This window comes from Colobus angolensis, unplaced genomic scaffold (genome assembly GCF_000951035.1).
Source record: "Colobus angolensis palliatus isolate OR3802 unplaced genomic scaffold, Cang.pa_1.0 Scaffold31, whole genome shotgun sequence".
Taxonomy (NCBI): domain Eukaryota; kingdom Metazoa; phylum Chordata; class Mammalia; order Primates; family Cercopithecidae; genus Colobus; species Colobus angolensis.
The window spans coordinates 4,959,572-4,971,211 of NW_012116377.1; positions in this window are offsets into that span (position 1 = coordinate 4,959,572).

An 11,640-nucleotide genomic window follows, 5' to 3' on the forward strand; every position below is an offset into this window, starting at 1 on the left:
GCAGGAGTGATTTCAAACACATGTCTAGGGTTGAAGCATTTACCAAATGCCCTTCTGTTACTCATTGCAGCAGTAGGGATCCAAATTCTCTTAAAAAAAAAAAAATAGGGAAAAGAGGTGTGGCTGCATGTAACAGAAAAAAAATCTAAGGGTGGTCTTTAGGTATGGTTTGATCCAGGGACTTAAATGATGCCGTGAAAACCTTGTTTGCTTTCTGTTTGTCTCTGGGGTCTGCTTCATCTGCATGACTCCATTCTTAGGAAGCCTCTCCTCTGGTGTGGCAAATCAACTGAAACAGTTCTGGCTTCACACCCCCCACTGTTAAAGAGGTGAGTGGGAAAATTAATATCTTTTCCAGCTGTTTGAGCAAAAGTCCTGGGACTCACTTTAATTGGCTTGAGTGACTTGGCTTTGGCCATCTCTGAACCAATCACTGTGCCTTGAGAGAACTGCAGTGCCCTGATTGGTCATGCCTAACATTCCCCTGAAAACATTTCCTGAGTATCTGGCTGGTGTGAGGCCATGCCACAGGTCTGTGGATTATATAGATATGATGGCCATTCATTTGCCCTCAAGAAATCACTCTTCTAGTAGGGTAAACTGACATACAACAAGCTTAGAAAATAATCCATTATCTGATTTGATCCACACAAAGATCTTGTAAGAGAGACTGTTATATATATGAACTTAATCTGCAGATAAGGAAACAGAGGCTTGGAGAATTGAGTCCACATACAGCCTAACAGATGCCTGATGAATCCTGATGTTGGGAGGAGTAGAGCTTTCCCAGCTCTCAGCATGCCTGATTGCTGAGAGACGTGAAGAGAATTGGGGTCCCAGAAGAGTCCCGGCTCCTCGCACCAAGGCAGGAAGAATCCAAGTCCTGAAGCTCCCTTCCGCATTCAGCCCAGGGCAATTTTGTTGAGGATGCATGAGCTCCTGAGGAGGCTCCCGAAATATTCTGTTACTTCTGCTGCAAGTAACAGAAAGCCTGGCGACTTCTGGCTTATGCATCAAGGAGTGGTTCTCTCATGTCACAGGGAGTCTGGAGGCACGCATTCTCGGGCTGGTTTACACAGTGGACCAGGGACATCATCCAGAACCCCTTGGCTGTCCATCTTCCCCTCTGCCAACCTTGGCGGCTTAACCTTCCTCCCTGGGATTGGCTCTTCAAGGTCAGAAGGTGGTTGCATCAACTGCAGGATTCATATCACAGCCATGTCCAAAAGCCAGATGAAGGCAGGATCCCTTCCTGTGCACCTTTAGGAAGAGGAAAAAATTCCCCCAAAGCTCACCAGAAGACCACTTCCTGTGTCCAGTGGCCAGAATTGTGGCACATGTTCGTGCCTACTCAATATAGGACTCAAGTTCAGTGGCTACGACAAACATCCAGAAATGACAGTGACTTAAACAAAAGCAATGTTTATGTCTCTGTCAAGGAATAGCCCAACTTGGTGGTCCTAGACTGATTTGTGTGTCCACAATAAACAGGGATCCAGGTTCTTTCTATCTTGTGCCTCTGCCCCTTTCATCTGAGGCTTTTATCTTGTAACCCAAGGTGGCTGCACCAGCTTCTGTCATCACATCTTCATTCCAACCAGTAGGAAGGGGAGAAGGGATGGAGACATGGAGACACACCACTCTTCTTTAAAGGTATGACCTGGAGGTTTAGATGTAACTTTTGCTTATTTCCCCTTAGTTCAACTGAATCTTGTGTCCACTCTGAAGTGCAAGAGGCTGGGCATGTAGGCTCTGTCCTGCTACTAAAGAAAGAAGAAGGAAATGGATATTGAGGAAGAGTGAACAGCCTCTGCCAAAGCATTGAACCATGAGGAGGATTAATCTAGGCTAGACTGAGCTTCTCCCCACCGGGCTGGGAGCAGGAGCCAGTCCTCAGTGTCACAATGACCATCATTTATGAGGCCTACCCTGTGCCGGGCACCGCAAAGCACACACGTTTTCACCTGGATCTCCACCACTCAGCAGGGAGCAGATATTATTTGAGTGACCCACCCAAAGTCACATGGTTACGAAGGGGTGAAGATGGGATTTGAACCCAGGTCTGTCTGATGTTGATGTCCAACTGTTTGTCCCCACAGCACCCAGCTCCCCACATCCACAGGAAGATCCTCTGGGGATGGGAGCTGGAGGAGGGGCAATAGACTTAAAAGCGCTATTCACAATGGTAGCTATTCCTTATCCAGGACCTTCTCGGTGCCAGGGACTTGCTATTATAGTTTGCATTATACACAGATTTTCTGTAAATTAATAGTAGTATCCCGATTTACAGAGGTGGACACTGAAGTTCAGAGCAATTATTTGTCTTGTGGAAAAATCACATGGCCAATAAATGACAGTGTCAGAATCTGAACCCAGATTTGTCTGACTTCAAAATAATTGATCTCTCTGTGGCACCAGGAAATTAATGAAATTGCCACGGTTGAGAGGGTCGAGGTGTCCAACATGAGATCCACCAAAACTGTGAGCCCCTGCAGGTCCTAATCTCCACCTTATCCAGCCCCATCTTCCCAGTACGCAGCACTGGGTCTGGCACAAACATCTCCTCCCCACCCCCACACCCGTTTCAGTTTGCAAAAGTTTTAAAATACAGAAAAATAAGGAGAGCAATCTCATAAATACAGACTCCCCACAATGCACATTTTACCACATTTTCTTCAGTTCTTTTTTTAAAGAAACAAAATATTCCAGATGAAGCTGAAAAATCTTTTGTCCCAGTCTTTTCTCTTCCTTACACTTTTTCCTTGTTATAAAAGCATACTGCAAGGAGCATCCTTATATTCAGGGGGAACAGAATGGCTGGGTGGACGGGTGTCCAATTACCACCCTCCTAGATATTGTCAAGTGGCTCACCCAAAGGGTTCCATGGGTCTTCTGTTTTTCTTTCTTTAATATTAAAATGTTAAATCAAAGCTTTACATATATAGATTGAAAAACGGCCAATGGTTCTGCAAGCCTTTTTTAAAAAAATAGCATCCTCCTGCCCTGTGTGACTGTTTCCCCCTTCCCTTCCAAGTTGTCTTTCAGACTTCTTGGCTCTGTCTTGTACTGTTTACCCCCATATCTCTCACCAGCATACCTGTCATGCTACTTTGGGATTTTCAGCTTCAAATCATTTTTAAGGGAGAGGAGGTGTCCCTGTGTGTCCCCACCCATGCTCTCTGTCTCCCACTCCAGCTAAGGCATTGCTTTGGTTAGATTCCTTCCAGCCAGAGTTGTGAGTCTTTGGATTATTCTCTCTCATTCTTTTTCCCACTTAGCCTCAACTTGAAACTCAGTGTGCATCTCTGAATTAAAAGTCTCTACATTCTCAACCAGGATCACTACCAGGGGAAGTGCTCTGTGGATTCCAGGAGCTGGAATGTAGACCCCAACAATCTGCCTGCAGAGATGGCTCATAGGCAGGGAGCAGGCCTGTCCTTTTGGGAGGCTGACCAGGGACGGGAGGGTGGGGAGCGTTGGCCTTCAGCCTTCCTGCGCACAATGAAGACAATAGCACTGGCCCAGTGCTCCTGAAGTCCAGCAGGTGTGGCCAACTCTTCCAACTTTCCCAAAGATCAGTTCACTAAAGGCCACATTTCTGTTATGTGTAAAGTACAGTTATAAAGAGAATACAGCCCATAAACACAGTCCTTAGAACAGTTTCCGCTTCAATCTCTGCTACTCAGCAGGGAGCAGATATTATTTGAGTGAGACACCCAAAGTCACATGATTCCTAAGGGGTGAAGATGGGATTTGAACCCATCTTCATTGGGTTCATAGATAAACTGGGAAAGTAATTGGCTTTCAAAAAATTGCTGGGAAAGTAATTGGCTTTCCAAAAATTGCCTTTTTTAGGTGGCCGATTGGCCTGTGCTGAGGGAGCATCGCCCTGGAAGAGGCCACCAGGGCAATCCTCTTCCCTGTCCTGACAGAGGCCCCACCTCCTTCCCTAGTCGGGGAGAGAAACGCCAGCTCAGTGGTTTCATGACCACGTCCACACCTGGGCACATCTTGCCTCCTGGCGACAGGGAAGGATGCAGGTGGCTTCCTGATCCCTCTCCAGCCCAGGCCTCTCTCCTGAGCTCCTGCAAGTCCAGCAGCCTCACGAAACTCCACCGCCAGCTGTCACAGGAACCACAGACCCTGCTCCTCCGTCTCTCGTGGGGTTCCCCAGAAGCAGAGCCTGAGACGGGATTGTTGTGGATGTGGCTGGTTGCGGGGGACCCCGGGGAGAGCCATGAAAGGGCCTGAGGGGAGAGGCTGGCAGGACAGAGCTAAGCACATCTCACGATGTGCTCGCACTTGGAGTGGGGCCTCGGCCTGGTCCGGGAAGCTGGGGAGCAGTCATGGCACCACAGAGTTCAGCCGTCTTGAGGCTGGGGATTTGGCCTTTTGTACTGTGTCAGGTAGTCATTTGCACTGCACTGCCTAAGAGGGAGGGATGTAATCAGAGGAGGGTAATTCTGCAGAGAAGAGGCAGTGGGAGCAGTTAGCAGCCAGCACTCACAGCAGCAGGGTGCACTGGTTCAGGAAAAGGGGACTGTGGTGGGGCCCACGAAGCATCGGTGCAGCATCTAGCACTGAGCTAGCCTCCTTCCCTTTGGACGGACCTCCCTGCATCCCTGATGGTGCTGGCACCATCTTCAGGTGCCACCAGGCCCCAGCTCCTCTCCCGTCACTCCCAACATGCTTCGGTGAGGCCTTCCTGCAGCAGAGGGCAATTCCCAGGGGGAACTCAGCAGCCTACTCTCTCAGCAGCTGCAGGGATGAGGGCCTGGTCTCAGGGGGATCTAGGTATACCCCAGCACACACTGCATGTAGGTATTGCTCCAATTTTATAGAAACTGAGTCTGGGGAGGTTAGAGAACACATCCAAGGCCACACAGTTAGTATAATAAATGTAATATAATATAATTAATATAATAGTAAACAGTAGAGCCATGTGAGACACCAAAAAGTAGAGTTTCTGAGTCATATGCAGCAATGTGGTGATAGATGTTTAACAACTGATTCTCTGGGGAAATAAGAAGCCCGAGTTTGTAGTGAGCACCAATTTCTAAAGCTGATTCAAACTTCCCACGTGATGTCGCAGAGCACAGAGCTGGGAAGAGACGCTCAGTGCTGTGTAGTATTATTTCCCTCACACAGACATGCCAGGCACAACTCACACCAGGAGCATAGGTGACAGCAAACACACAAAACAAGTCAAAAAGGATGCATTTGGAGTACTTATTACCTTGTTAATATGTTATTTTATTATAAGTTTACATAATTTAATTTTTTTTGAGATAGGGTTTCATACTGTCACCCAGGCTGGAGTGCAGTGGTGTGATCATAGTGCACTGCAGCCTCTTGCTCCTGGGCTCCAGTGATCCTCCCACCACAGCTTTCTGAGTAGCTGGGACTATAAGTGTGCACCACCATGCCCAGCTAATTTAAAAAATATTTTGTAGAGATGGGTTCCTGATATGTTGCCCAGGCTGGTCTTGAATTCCTGGCCTCAAGCAATCCTCCTACCTCAGCCTCCCAAAGCACTGGGATTACAGGCATGAGCCATCATGCCTAGCCTATAATTTCCTGAAAATTTAACAGTAAATTCTGGTGAGTTGGTAAGAGCCAGCTCAGCCCAGCACTGGGCAGTTGAAGTTTTACTGGGAAGCAATCCTAATAAAAAGACAAATCTAAACATGCATTTCCCTCATTCAGTTACTGCCAGTGGCTCCCATTCCCTCAGGATCAAGTCAGAATCAACCTACTTTTCTAACCTCATGTCTACACCTTTGACTCCCCTGGTTCTCGCTGTGCTGGTCTGTGACCTGAAGCCCATGCCTTTGTTCCCTCTGTTCCTCCCACCCTGCTTTCTATGTCTTTGCTTCTCCTCTTATTCATCCTGTGAGGTCCAGAGTGGACCCCCTCCCCCGAGCATGCCTCTGAACTGCCTTGCAGGGACCACTGCCCTCTCTGAACACCTGCAGGCTGTCTATCTCCCAACACCATTGATCTCTGATTGGTGATGGTCACACTAGCTTCTCTTAGGTAGTGAAATGAAAGATGAAAGGTGAAATGAAAAGGTGAAAGGTGAAATTTCAGTTGCTTAGCATGATAGAAGTGTATGGTTTCCAACTGAATCAGTGGGAATTAGTCCAGACCCTTTTTTTTTTTTTTTTTTGAGACGGAGTCTCGCTCTGTCGCCCAGGCTGGAGTGCAGTGGCCGGATCTCAGCTCACTGCAAGCCCTGCCTCCCGGGTTTACGCCATTCTCCTGCCTCAGCCTCCCGAGTAGCTGGGACTACAGGCGCCCGCCACCTCGCCCGGCTCGTTTTTTGTATTTTTTAGTAGAGACGGGGTTTCACTGTGTTAGCCAGGATGGTCTCGATCTCCTGACCTCGTGATCCGCCCGTCTCGGCCTCCCAAAGTGCTGGGATTACAGGCTTGAGCCATCGCGCCCGGCCTTTTTTTTTTTTTTTGATATCAACTATGTGACAACTTTTGTTCTAGGCACTGGGAATGGAGCTTACATCAAATATATGAGTACATAATGATACTTAAACAACAACAATCTCAACTGTCACCATTGGAGAGCAGTAGGGAATGAACTTGTTATTTTGCAAAGTGGTAAATAAAGGGAAAGAAGCATTTATCCTGCCTTTCCCATGTGAACTTCCCCTTGGGACAATCAAATAGTTGGTGAATGGAAGTGTACGTTAGCTAATGAATGGGAGTAAATGACAGAATTAGAATACGGCAATTATGCAAGCACTAATGAGACCATAGATCTCGGAGCTCTCATCAAGGTTGCTAACTTCACAAAAAGAGAGACAGCCAGCCTCATCCGCAGGTGATGTGCCTCCTGATTGAGCAAGGTAGACACCATCACCTGTTAAAGGCTCTTGCCAAAATAGCCTCGAATCTCATCAGGATGCAATAGGAAATGGAGGATAGGGGAACTCATTAAAAGGCACCACAGGGCTGCCAATCAGCAGAATCCAGAGTGTAGGATAGTCTACAGATAGAAAACCTGACTCTTTCAACAAGTAAATTGCAAGGAACAAAACAAGGGGTGGCATGGATTCAAAAAAGCTTAGGAGACTTATCAACCCACTGCAGTATGTGGACCTTATCTGGATCTGGGTCAGACAGACAAGCTGTAGAATAACAGCCAGGAGCCATCAGGGAGATTCAAGCTATGAGTAAATCATTTATATTAAGGAATTATTGTTAATGTTTTAAAGTGTGATAACTTTATTGCAGTAATGTTTTTTAAAAACCTTTATGCTGGGCGTGGTGGCTCACGCCTGTAATTCCAGTACTTTGGGAGGTTGAGAACAGTGGATCGCCTGAGGTCAGGAGTTTGAGACCAGCCTGGCCAATATGGTGAAACCCTGCTTATACTAAAAGTATGAAAAATTAGCCGGGCTTTGTGGTGCATGCCTGTAATCCCAGCTGCTCAGGAGGCTGAGGCAGGAGAAGTGCTTGAACCAGGGAGGTGGAGGTTGCAGTGAGCTGAGATCGTGCCACATCACTCCTTCACTCCAACCTGGGTGACAGAGAGAGACTCCATCTCAAAACAAAACAAAACAAAAAAGTCTTTACCTTCTAGAAATACATATTTAAATCTTTACAGATAATAGATGATACAATGCCTGGATTTGCTTCAGAATAATCCAGGGGGCTGGGTGCCTGTAATCCCAGCACTTTGGGAGGCTAAGGCAGGAAGATCCCTTGGCCCCAGGAGTTTAAGACCAGCCTGGGTAACATAGGGAGACCCCCATCTCTACAGAAAAAAAAAAAAAAAAAATTAGCCAGGTGTGGTGGCACATGCCTGTAGTCCAAGCTACTTGGGAGGCTGAGATGGGGGGATTGCTTGAGCCCAGGAGGTCAAGGCTGCAGTGAGCTGAGATGATGCCAATACACACCAGCCTAGGTGACGGAGTGAGACCCTGTCTCAAAAACTAAAACTAAAACTTAATAATGCAGAGGAGATCTAGGCTGGTGGGAAGGTTCGTCCTGGCTGAGTTGATTGTCATTGAAGCTGAGCCAGGGGTGCAGAGGTGTGCATTCATTGCCTGGTGCTGCTGTAATGAATTACTACAAACCTAGTGGCTTCAAACCACACATATTTATTATTTTTTTGCTTTGTAGGTTAAGAGTTCGACCTGGGTCTCACTGGACTGAAATTGAGGTGTCAGCTGGGCGGCGTTCCTTCCCAGAGGCTCCAGGGGGAGAATCCATTTTCTGGCCTTTTCCAGCCTCTAGAGACCACTTGCAACCCCTGGCTCCTGCCCCTTCCTCCACCTTCAAAGCCAGCAACCTTGCGTCTCTCAGACCTTCTGCCGTTGTCACAGCTCTCTCTGACCACAGCCAGGAAAGGTTCTCTGCTTAGGAGTTTTGTGATGACACTGGACCCATCTGGATAATCCAGGATCACCTCCCATCTCAAGGTTCTTAACCTTAGTCACACTAGCAAAGTCCCTTTTGCCATGTAAAGTGACGTATTCCCAGGTTCTAGGATTAGGACGTGGACACCTTTGAGGGGGCATTATTCTGTCTACTGTCTCGGAGGGCATGGTAGGGAGTATCTCATTCTCTTTACTTTCATGTAGGTTTGAAATTTTTCACAGTAATAAGTTAAAAGTGAGTTTGTACCACGCTATGCCCTGGGGGCTGTGATTCTAGGAAGGGTGGTTGGGCAGATCTCTCTGAAGAGGTGACATCCAAGCTAAGATATGATGCACACTGGGTGCTCCATGAGTGGCCCCTGCAGCGCAAGGAGGAGAAGCAGGGAGCAGGGACAGGTGGGAGGACTGTGAGGGCCCTGTTTCCTGGCTGTCTCGGCTGGGGGTAAGGGGCAGCCTGGAGCCCTGGACAGCCCCTGTGCTCTGAGAAATGGGGCACAGGAAGCTTCTTGCAGCTGGAAGCTCCTCAGCTCACTTTATTAGTACTCCCGGGGTCGCTGCCAGGATGGAGCTGCCTGAGGGAGCTGTGTTCTCCACCCCGCTGGAGCCAGCCTGCTGTGGTGCTGGTGACACAGAGCAGAGCCTGGCCTGGCCACCAAGGTCATTATAAAATATGTTTTGTAGCCATTTTGTGCTGTAATGGTTATTTGGAGCTCACTTTGTACCAGGCATGATTTTAAACATCTTATTTATATAAGCATGTTTCATCTTCGCTGCCATCCTATGGCGTAGGCCGTAGTGTCCACCACTTTCAGACAGTCTCGCGGCCAGGGTTCAACCAGAGAAGCAGAACCAGTGGGACATCTACAGCAAGATGTTTGTCACAAGAAATTGGCTTTAGGGAGGGGTGGCACGAAGTTGCTGTCCACAGGCAGAACTTCTGGAAAGCCTCAGCTCTACCCTTAAAGCTTTTCAGCTGATGAAGTCCAGCCCACCCCAGTGATCTAGGCCAATCTGCCTTACTTAAAAGTCAACAGATTATAAACTACTTTAATCCCACCTGTGAAATACCTTCACAGCAACACTTAGACTTGTATTTGATTGAAGAACTGAGACTGTAGCCTAGCCCCATTGATACATAAAACCACCATCACTGCTGGGAAAACTGAGGCACGAGGCAGTGAGACCATCTGGCTGAGGTCCTGCAGTGGGTAAATGGCAGTACCAGGACTTGAACCTAAGGATCCTCAGTCCTCTTCCACACTGCCTGTCTCAGTCACTTGCTGGTCAGGAAGTTAACCTTGTCCCTGGCTGCCTTCCGCTGTCTTGTCATATGGGGTGTGATGGATGTGCTAGAGCCGGAAGCACGTCAGACCTAAAATGTGGGGGCTTCAGGCAGGCGGATGTCATGGCTGGGAGCACCTGCTCTGCAGCTGGATTCATGTTCTGGCTCTGCTTATGATAGTTGTGTGATATTATTGGGCAAGTTATTCGACCTCTCTGTGCCTCGGTTTCCTCTTATGTAAAATGTGAATAAAATAGTACCGGACTCATTTTGTGGGGATTACATGAGATCATAGACACTCAAAACAGTAAGAAGCCAGTGAATCAGTGAATATCAGTTTTAAAATTCTGGTCCAATAGCCCACTGCCCCCTCCCTCAACTGCCTGGGTTCAGCCCCGGGGCTTCTCCAGTGCTGGCTGCCTCTCTGCCCTGCAAACCCCCGGCCCATCAGGAAACTGCTGACCATGTTCCCTGGGAGGCTGCCCTCCTGAGGGTGGATGGGTGGAGGCAGCTCCTCCAGTCGCGGCAGCCCCTAGAGACATATGGTTTTGGCACTGCACTGCACAGGGCTGTGCACTGCCAAGGAGCAGGCACAGAAACCCGGCCCAGCCTGGCCCCCCTTGGGCTCAGCAGGCGCTCCAGGCATGAGGGGAGGCTGAGATGGAGGAGGAAATCTACCGCGGGAGAAGGCAGGCTCTCAGGAGGCAGGACTGGCCAGAGAACCCTGGGGGGCATCAGGGATGGAGTGCGGCCCAGTTGGGTGGAGGCAACTGGGCAAGTACTCCAGGACAGAGACTTTGGCAACAGAGAGAGTGCCCCCTTGCAACCTTTGCTAAGGGAAGAAGGACCAGCCTGGTTCCCATCCTATCCTACTCCCCAGCCTCAGTCACTCTCACTGCCTCTGCTTCTGCAATCTTCTCTTCAAAGTTGGTCTCAACACCAAGCCCTTGGCACCATTGCAGGACTTCCTCCCTGCTGTATCAGTTAGCTACGGCTGCATAAGAAACCACTCCAAGGCTTGGTGGCCTAAAGTGACAACCATCTGTTATTGCTAATGAGTTCATAGGAGCACCTGAGTGGTTCTACTGACCTGGGATGTGCCTAGATAATCTTGTTCCTGTCTCTGTAGTTTTGCCAGAATGTCATACAAACAGAACCACACAGTATGTGACCTTTGAGCCTGGCTTCTTTCACGCAGTACAGCTGAGGTGCATCCACGTTGTTGCATGTATCAGTAGTTCATTCCCTTTTATTGCTGTGTTAGTTTCCTCCTCCTACTTTAACAAATTACCATGGTGGCTTAAAACAATGCAAATTTATGATCTTACAGTTTTGGAGGCCAGAAGTCCTAAAGTCAATGTGTTAGGGTTGGGGGCAGGGCTGGTTCCTTCTGCAGGCTCTGAAAGGAAGATTGACTCCTTGCCTTTTTCAGCTTCTAGTAGCTGCCTGTCTGCCTGGCTCATGCCCTCTTCCTTTATCTTCTCTCCAGTCTCTGCTTCCAGCTTCACATGGCTTTCTCCTCTGACCCCACTTTTGCCTCCCTCTTATGGGAACGCTTGTGATTGCATGGTGCCCATCTGGGTAACTCACGATTATCTCCCCATATCAAGATCTTTGATCACATCTGCAAAGTCCCTTTGCCATGTGAGGTGACATAGTCACAGGTTCTGGTGATACAACATGAGCATCTGTGGGGCAACCATTATTCTGCCTGCTGCAATTACTGCTAATAGCTCAACGTGAGCTTGCAGCAGTGGGAGGACAAGAACATGCATTGAGATTCTCCAGTCAACCAACTTTTCTCCCAGCAAAAACTGGGAAAGCATACTGCACTGTTAAGGTGAACTAAAAAGATTTAAAAAATATATTTTAAAAAGAAAAATAAAAACTTCTTTATTGGGTTTTAAAAATATTTATTTTTTAAAAATGACTTTATTGAGATATAATTTATATATGATAA